The 8,663-nt window shown below is 36.1% G+C and overlaps 1 non-coding gene across 1 annotated transcript; it reads right to left on the bottom strand.

The window, feature by feature from the left end:
• Positions 1-2,687: 2,687 nt before the first annotated feature.
• Positions 2,688-2,803, bottom strand: LOC123248072. Its single transcript, XR_006506178.1, has one exon. It is a non-coding gene; the product is annotated as a U5 spliceosomal RNA (small nuclear RNA).
• Positions 2,804-8,663: the final 5,860 nt, after the last annotated feature.

Raw genomic sequence — 8,663 nt, 5'->3', positions numbered from 1 at the left:
CTTGTTTTTCCCCTCTTTTTGTTTTTGAAGGCCTAATAAATTCCCTCCCCCTTCTTCTCCCCTCCCTTTTTTTACTTCCCCACTCCCCTGCTCCCCTTGGTTTATCCCTTCTGTCTTTCTCAGTAGGGTTAGATAAGAGTTTTATATCCCAATGGATAGTATAGCTACTCTTCCCTCTCCGAGTTGATTACCCTGAGAGTAAGGTTTAAAAATTACCTCTTGATGCTCTCTTCCTCTCCTTCTTATAATACTATTTATCCCCTTCCCATCCCATGTCCTCTTTTTCTTTAGTAGAATATCCTATTTTTCTTATTCTCTCAAGTTTCTCCTGTTGTCCCCCTCCATTCACCCTCCTCTTTCCCACCCCCATATCTTCTCAGACTATTCAGCACTCCACCCTCTCCCCATAAATCATTCTTCTGACCACTATATTAGTGAATTCTTAATAGTGAATAGAGTTCACTACAGAGAATTATACATAGCATTTATGCACATAGGAATACAGATAATTAGATCTTACTGAGGCCCTTAAAAAGGCAAATTTAAAAAGTTATGAGTTTTCTTTCTTTCCCCTCTGTTTCATATTTACCTTTTTATCGATTTTTGTGGTTGGATATCAAACTTTCCATTTAGCCCTGGTCTTTTCTGTGCAAATACTTGGAAATCTTCAATTTTGTTGAATGTCCATACTTTCCCCTGGAAGTATATAGTCAATTTTGATGGGTAGTTGATGTGTGGCTGAAGGCCCAGCTCTCTTGCCTTTCTGAATATCGTATTCTAAGCCTTGCGGTCTTTTAGCGTGGAGGCTGCCAGATCCTGTGTGATCCTGATTGGTGCTCCTTGATATTTGAATTGTCTCTTTCTGGCTTCTTGTAAGATTTTTTCTTTTACTTGGAAGCTCTTGAATTTCGCTATTATATTCCTGGGCATTGTCTTATCTGGATGGAGTGTAGAGGGTGATCTGTGGATCCTTTCAATGTCTATATTGCCCTCTTGTTGTAGGACTTCAGGGCAATTTTGCTGAATAATTTCTTTTAGTATGGAGTCCAAGTTTCTATTAATTTCTCCTTTTTCAGGGAGACCAATGATTCTCAAATTGTCTCTTCTAGACTGGTTTTCTTGGTCTGTCACTTTCTCATTGAGATATTTCATGTTTCCTTCTATTTTTTCAGTCTTTTGACTTTGTTTTATTTGTTCTTGTTGTCTTGAGAGATCATTAGCTTCTAATTGCTCAATTCTAGCCTTTAGGGACTGGTTTTCCTTTTCAATCTGGTCATTTCTGGTCTTCAGTTGACTTGCCTCACTTTCCAATTGCAAAATTCTGCCTTTTATACCGTTATTTTCTTGCCTGATTTCCTTTTGAGCTATTTCCCATTTCTCTAGCCAAATCTTTTCCAACTTTCTCATCATCTCAGTTTTGAACTCTTCAAGAGCTTGTGACCAGTTTTCATTATTTTGGGAGGGTCCGGATGCTTGTTTGTTCTCCTCCTCTGTTTGCTCGGTTGACTGGATTTTCTCTGTGTAAAAGTTTTCAAGTGTTAAAGATTTCTTCTTCTTGTTGTTAATCTTTCTCTTCTGAACTTCCTGATTCTGGGTAGCCATCGTTAGCCCAGCCTGTTCTCAGGTTTATCCTCGCTCTGAGGATCTGTCTGCGGTCTTTTGGGTCCTGAGGTCTGAGGTCTGGTTTTTCTCAAGGTCAAGCCCCCTGGTGGACCCCCTTGCTTGATCCTCTGCCGGAGGTTCCTATACAAGTCTCAGGGCGCTGTCTCCACAGTTGTATACCCGTCTGCACTGGTTCCCCACTCAAGGTTTCAGAGCCTTAGCTCTCCCCTGTGTCTGCCTCCACCCTTGCCTCTGCCCGCGCCTGCGCTCTGTGTCCTTGCTCAAAGTCCGTGCTCGTTCTTTAGCTTTTTGGGGTCCTAAATCTTGCTTCTCTCAGGAACAGGCCCTGGAGCTGCCAGTGACTCGATGGGTGCCCCAAACTTGCTCTATTTCTTTTGACCTGGCTTTGGTGTTGTAGGTGGTGTGTGTGTGGTGGGGGGGTGGTTACTCAGCCCATGATTTAGTGAGAGCTGTTTCGCCCCTTTATAGCATGGAAATGCCCCAATTCCACGTACCTTCCACACTGCACCCTGTTGTAGGGTCCCTCAGTTTGACTGGGTTTGTTTTTATGTCTCCTTGAGAAGTCCTGTATGTTTCGGTCAGGAGAGGTTAAGAGCTGCTTTTTACTCTGCCGCCATCTTAACCCGGAACCATGAGTCACCTCTCCATAACCTATATATTAATGTATTGACTATAGCTTTTTCTTATGACATTTTAGCTCCTTATATAGAGTGGAACTTTCTAGTAACAATTCTATTGTTTCGAAAAATCCTGGTTCTTTAAACTGAATGAGATTTTTAAGTAGTGACACAGAATTCTTTGTAGAGACAAGATTGGAAAATTTCTCATACCTAAGTATCAGGAAACTGGCATCTGAAATAGGCATATCTATAGCATCACAGTATAATAAATATAGAACTAAAATGGACATGAAACCATACCATTGTCCAAGTTCCCTTATTTGACACATGAGAAAATGGGGCCCACAGGAATTAAATGATTTGCCCAGGGTCACACAGGTAATGGCTGGAGTGAAATTTGCAACCAGATCTTCCTGACTCCAAGTCCAGTTACATCATCCACTAAACTCTGCTGTTTCTCAGAGTCTCAAAATTGTTTCCATATTCATAACTTTTCCATTCTATGGAAATTTTTAGCAAAAGGTAAAAGATTTATATGATCTAAAGAGAAACTAGACAAGGCTATTGGAATCCTAATCCCTAAGCACTGAAGGATGTGAGCCAGATAACAGTTAAATATAGTTTGTTTCAAACATGGTAATTACATTTTAAACACACTAAAGTAGTTTTCCTAATTCTCCTGACTAACTGGGCTGCCTGTGGGGACCATCCTACTTAAATGTCAATTATTCTCTGATAATAGACTTTGAAGATTTCTGACATGAATTCAAGGTTTTCAGAAGCTCATTTTAGGTCAAATCCACCAGTTCCAGCAGGAGTCTCTCTTGTGGAATAAATCAGAAACTTGTGTGTTTTTTTGCCAAGACCTATGATAGAAGTCTTTGCTTTTAATAGACCAGTCTAGATCTGGTGATTACCACGTCAGCTTTCATCCTTGAAAGAGACATTATGAAGTTTATATTTGCATCAGTGATATTTCTTATATGTGACATGCTCATTGTCCTTCATATTGCTCCTTTTGTGGCTCAATCCAGAAGAAACTATCTCTTGTTACTAAAGACAACTTATCTTCTCAACCCAAGAGTCATCCTCGATTCCTCACTATCTCTGACTCTTCATTTCCAACTCTTGCCAAGACCCACCAATTTCACCTTTGCACCCTCTTTCCAACATACTTACTTTTCTCCTCTGACACTTTCATTACTCTGGTAAAGACCCTCGTCATCTTAGTCCTTGATTTCTGCAGTAGCCTAATGGTGGATTTTGCCTTCCTTTTCCCCACTCCAAATCATTCTCCATTTTACCTATAATTAACTTTATTTCATGATTTGCCATAAGCTCTTCTCTCATTCGCAGATCTGACAGCCATATTTTTTTATGCTCCTTGGCTTGATTTATAATATCACCCATTATGGCTAAATCGTTTATCAATTTTGATTTTTTTTTTTGCTGTGTAGCATGAAATGTTGATCTATATCTAATTCATTTAAAAAAAATAATTTTTGTCAATGCTGAGATTTTTTTTTTTTTTTGCCAAAGCTTGGACCTTAGGGTTTATGAAAGACTAGATTACTACTGCGTGTTGTGTATCTAATCTATTCCACCGATCCATTATTCTATTTTGTCTTAATCATAAGGAATTCATATTTCTTTTTTTTTTTTAAACCCTTGTACTTCGGTGTATTGTCTCATAGGTGGAAGAGTGGTAAGGGTGGGCAATGGGGGTCAAGTGACTTGCCTAGGGTCACACAGCTGGGAAGTGGCTGAGTCACACAGCTGGGAAGTGGCTGAGACATATTTCTACAAAAGCTTAGATCTGTCTTTTTTGTGTGGAAAATGTTTTATAATTGTCTTTATATAACCAATGGGTTTGTCTTGGTGAGTAGACTTCCAAGTATTTTATAAGGTATGGAGTTATTTTGAGTGGAATTTCTCCTATGTTTTCTTGCTCTGTTTTGTTGGTAATATATAGAATGTTAATGATTTATGTGGGTTTATTTTAAATCATGCAACTTTGTTAAAGTTAATTATTTCAAATACTGTTTTGGGGTTGGGATTGACTCTCTAGGATTCTTTAAGTATACTATAATATCATCTGCAAAGAGTGATAGTTTTGTTTGATCATTGCTTATATTTCTAATACAATATTGAAAAATATTGGATATAATGGGCATCCTCTCTTCTTACTGGGAAGGCTTTTCATGTATCCCCATTACACAAAATGCTTGTTTTTGATTTTAGATAGATACTACTTATCAATTTTAAGAAAGATTCCATATATTCTTGTGTATTAAAGTGTACTGAGTAGTAAAGGGTGTTATATTTTGTAAAACCCTTTTCTGTATTGATTGAGAGAATTATATGATTTTTGTTGTTTTTGTTATTGATATGGTCATTTATATTAATGATTTCCCTGATATTGAACCAGACCTGCATTCCTGCATTGTGGTATAAATTCCACCTGATTATAATGTGTGTGTGTGTGTATGTGTGTGTGTGTGTGTGTGTATGTATGTGTGTGGAGAAGACACACACATCACTCCACAAGAAACAGAATAGAAAGTGGAGACATTTCCTATAGGCAGTCTTTTCAGGAAGCTTAGCCACAAAAGGCTGAAGAGATATAGGACAATAGTGTAGATCAGTGATGGGCAAACTTTCTAAAGAGGGGGCCAAAGGAAAGGAAATGCTCATCTGTCAGTCTGTTTCTAAGGCAACTCTTTTGAAGTTTCATTGTATTGTATCCTACTCATTGTATTAATCAGATTAGGAATAATGTCGCCTGGCCTGATAGAACATTTCAAGGGGCCGCATCTGGCCCGCGGGCTGTAGTTTGCCCATCACTGGTATAGATGGAAGGTTCAAGGGAGGGAGACATGGGCATGTTTGTGGGAAATAAAGGAGGAGCCAGTCAACAGGGAGAAATTGAAAATAAGTGAAAGAGTGGAGATGAGTGAAGATGACAGAAGAGGCAATCTGCTGGAGAAGACGGGATGGAATGGGATGACTTGAACAAAGAGAGGAAGTAGCTTTGGTAAGGAATAGGTGACGTCATCATGTGATACAAGGAAAAGCTAGTGACAGAAGGTACCTGAGTGACAAGAGATAAGGAAGGAAGGGAGAAGATGGAATTTATGGTGAATAACCTCATTTTTGTCATAAAAAATGAAGGGAAGATTCTCACCCGAGACGGTAAGGGGAAGAGCAGGCCATGGGAAGTTTGACTATATTTGCAAAAGCTAAGTGTTTACAAAAATGCACCCATCAATGTCTTTGGCTACCAAAATAAAGGAAAATATACTTTCTAAAGTCATATAAAAACAAAAGGATAGATGGGAGAATCCAGTTGCTCCATTTGGTTCTTTTCATTAAGAAATATGCAACTAAAAAGTTTCAACACTTTACTAACTTTTAATCATATGCCAATTTGGGAATCATCATAAGTACACTGATTTAGGAATCTTTCTGAGTGAAAGATTCCTTTCTGTTCAGTTTCCTGAAACCGAGATTTTAGCACTATTACAACAAACACTATATCCAATTCCAAAATATTTAAAGGGACAAGGATAAATTACAAATAACTTTTACTAGGATGCGATGATGATGATGATGTTGAATTATATAAGACCAATGGCTGAGAGGTAACGAGGTTGAGTACCTTGGAGTCAAGACCTGGGTTCAAATCCTGCCTCAGACACATACTAGTTATAGGACCATAGACAAGAATGGGAGTTAACCTCTTGGAGTCCCAGTGAACTCTCTAAGACCATAAATTACAAAGAAGTCATTAGTGCCTGTGACTGCCAGAAGTAGAAATGACAGAATTTTCATATCACATTCAGTTACAGATATCTGAAAATATTTACTAAGTATATTACTACTTCAAAATCAGTATAGTTATTAAATGTGCCATTAGATAGCAGTTTTTCTATTTATGGACACTCATGTGAATAGCTGACCAACTATTGGGCAACTGAGCCTACTAGCTGATGAATAAGATACCAAATGGGGAAGTTATATCTTCTTGCATTGATGAGTCAAACATCTATTATTGAATTCATTGAAGAAAGAGATAAACTTTTTTCATTGCTTAAGAATTTTTAACTCTCTGTAATTTGGACCAGTCTGGCCTTTTCTAACATTTTAGGGAGATAGACAGGTTATACACAAATCTGACAGTTGAGATAACTGTCAGTTATTTAAGTGTATTATTTAAAGTAACTTATTGATGTGCTGTATATATGTGCATAGCATATGCAAATTCTGTGAGTAGACTTCTTATTCATTTTTCTCTTCATCCTTCCTTTTTGTACATGGTCTATATTATGAAAGGAAGGCATGTTCATAAGGTATGTTATAGAAATGGTATCCATGAAAAGACGAATTTTAAAAATAACCTCAGTGAAAACTGAACATTAGAAATGAGACCCATTCTTTCTAGAAAGTCACAGAAAGCTATTTAACTCCACATGCAGCTTCCTGAATTCTAGGAAGAACACAATTTCTGAGCTCCTGCTGTACTACATGTCTGCAGGAGAGCTAAAATTCATGCAATGTATTAAAACTGGATTAATTGTAAAACCTGCCTTAATTTTACTTGTCATAGAAATTTCTTTAACAGCATTATACTTTACTTAACATTAAATGCATTATTTCCATGCAGATTTATTAAAATCATTTAAAATATCAATGAATCAAATTGTTTTATATTTTTATAGACTCAATTTAAGTTGAAATGTCAAAGGAAAGAAAGCATAATGAAGACTATCTGAATTTTGTGCAATCTGTCCAACCTAAAAAGAATATAAAACTGTAAATTATTTTTTTTGCAAAGAAATGTCAACTTGAAAGAGTTGAAACACTTCTAAAATTTGGATTTTTTTTATTTCACAAAAACATTTTCTTCAAAGTCTCCCACAAAGTTACTTACTGGATTTCTAAACAAAAGAAGTCCCACAGTATTAGAAATGATCAAGTTGATTGTTAAGTTAAAACATGGGAAAAATGAAAGAGGTTTCATTGTCAAGTAGATGTGTGTATGTATAGATACATATATAGATACATAGATGTGTAGGTATGTATGTATATTTTGAAGCAGCCCAGATATTCCCCCCTTCAATATACAACTAGATGAAGCTATAGACATCTCAATTTAGACAAATGTTTTTATTTATAATAGGCATGCTAAAGCCACCAAAGGAAAATTCTTACTTTGTGAGTCCCTTCTAAAATTACAATTTTTGTCAAATTCTTTTGTAAATTTATTTCATTTGGAAATGTTAAGGGTTTTTTGTTATAATACTTGCTTGGAAAGAAAAGATTTGTACTCTGCACAGACAGAGCTTGTGAGACGCTTAGTGATATATCTGATTTTGCTACTTTAGTGAAAGAGGAAGTTCCTCATGTCACTGTCACTCTGCTTTTTACAAAAGACATGCCCTGAAAACAATACTCTTCCAACAATACCAAAAAAGGTTTTATCGACAGTCATAAAACTCCACAACTTTATCAGAAGCAGATATTTTAAAAAAATCAAATTTTAAGATTTAGTTAGGAAGTGGGAACAAAAATGTATCACTTCTATACTAAACAAATAAATTTCATTGACTTTCAGAAAGACAAGTCAAAGTTCCTGTTTAATTAACTAAAGGCAGACGTTTCTGTTAATGAGAGAAAATATGAATAAAATAAATCTTTCAATCCAAGATTCTGAAATCTTCAGAGTAGATGATATTACAAATTCACAAGCTTTCTTGGAAAAGCTACTGATATGGAAGAAGAGAGTAGCAAACATTCAAGGAAGTGTTTTGCCAAGATGAAGCTGAGGTACAAAATTCTCTGTCAAGATATTTGAAATGAAGAGATGTCTATGAACACCTGGAAATACTTCAGACTTCTTTTAGAAGTTATTCTTATCTTGATGACATTCAAGATGAGACATAGATTTTCATTTCTTTTCTTTCTGACATAAACTATATCAAAGGTATGGCTCTAGTCAGAGATGAACACCTTGATCTTTGGACAAAAATATTACTACAATTGGAGTTTAAGCTCAAAAGCCTTCAGAGAATTCTGGTTTCTTTGCCTCTGCTCCTCTTGTACTGTGAGCTGTGGAAACTATGGAAGCCATAATTCCATTTGTAACAACATATCTGTGTACAGGGATTTTCACTTGTAATCAAAACAGAAATAGGAAATCAATTGAATGTCCAACATGACATTTTATTTTGTCTTGTCAAAGAACACTCCACAATTTAATGTTCTTATTTTAGCTAAGTGATAATATATTGCCTTTACTCTGATATATTTTTAAAAATAAAATTTATCTTCAGTTTACTTATATTTTGTGTATCATCTTACTAATTAACATGTTAATAAAGAAGCATGCATATTACTCTGTAAAGATTCCAAATTTGTTTT

This window comes from Gracilinanus agilis, chromosome 4 (assembly GCF_016433145.1).
Source record: "Gracilinanus agilis isolate LMUSP501 chromosome 4, AgileGrace, whole genome shotgun sequence".
NCBI lineage: Eukaryota > Metazoa > Chordata > Mammalia > Didelphimorphia > Didelphidae > Gracilinanus > Gracilinanus agilis.
Note: the sequence above shows the minus strand (reverse complement) of the source record. Positions and strands in the feature narration are given on the sequence as shown.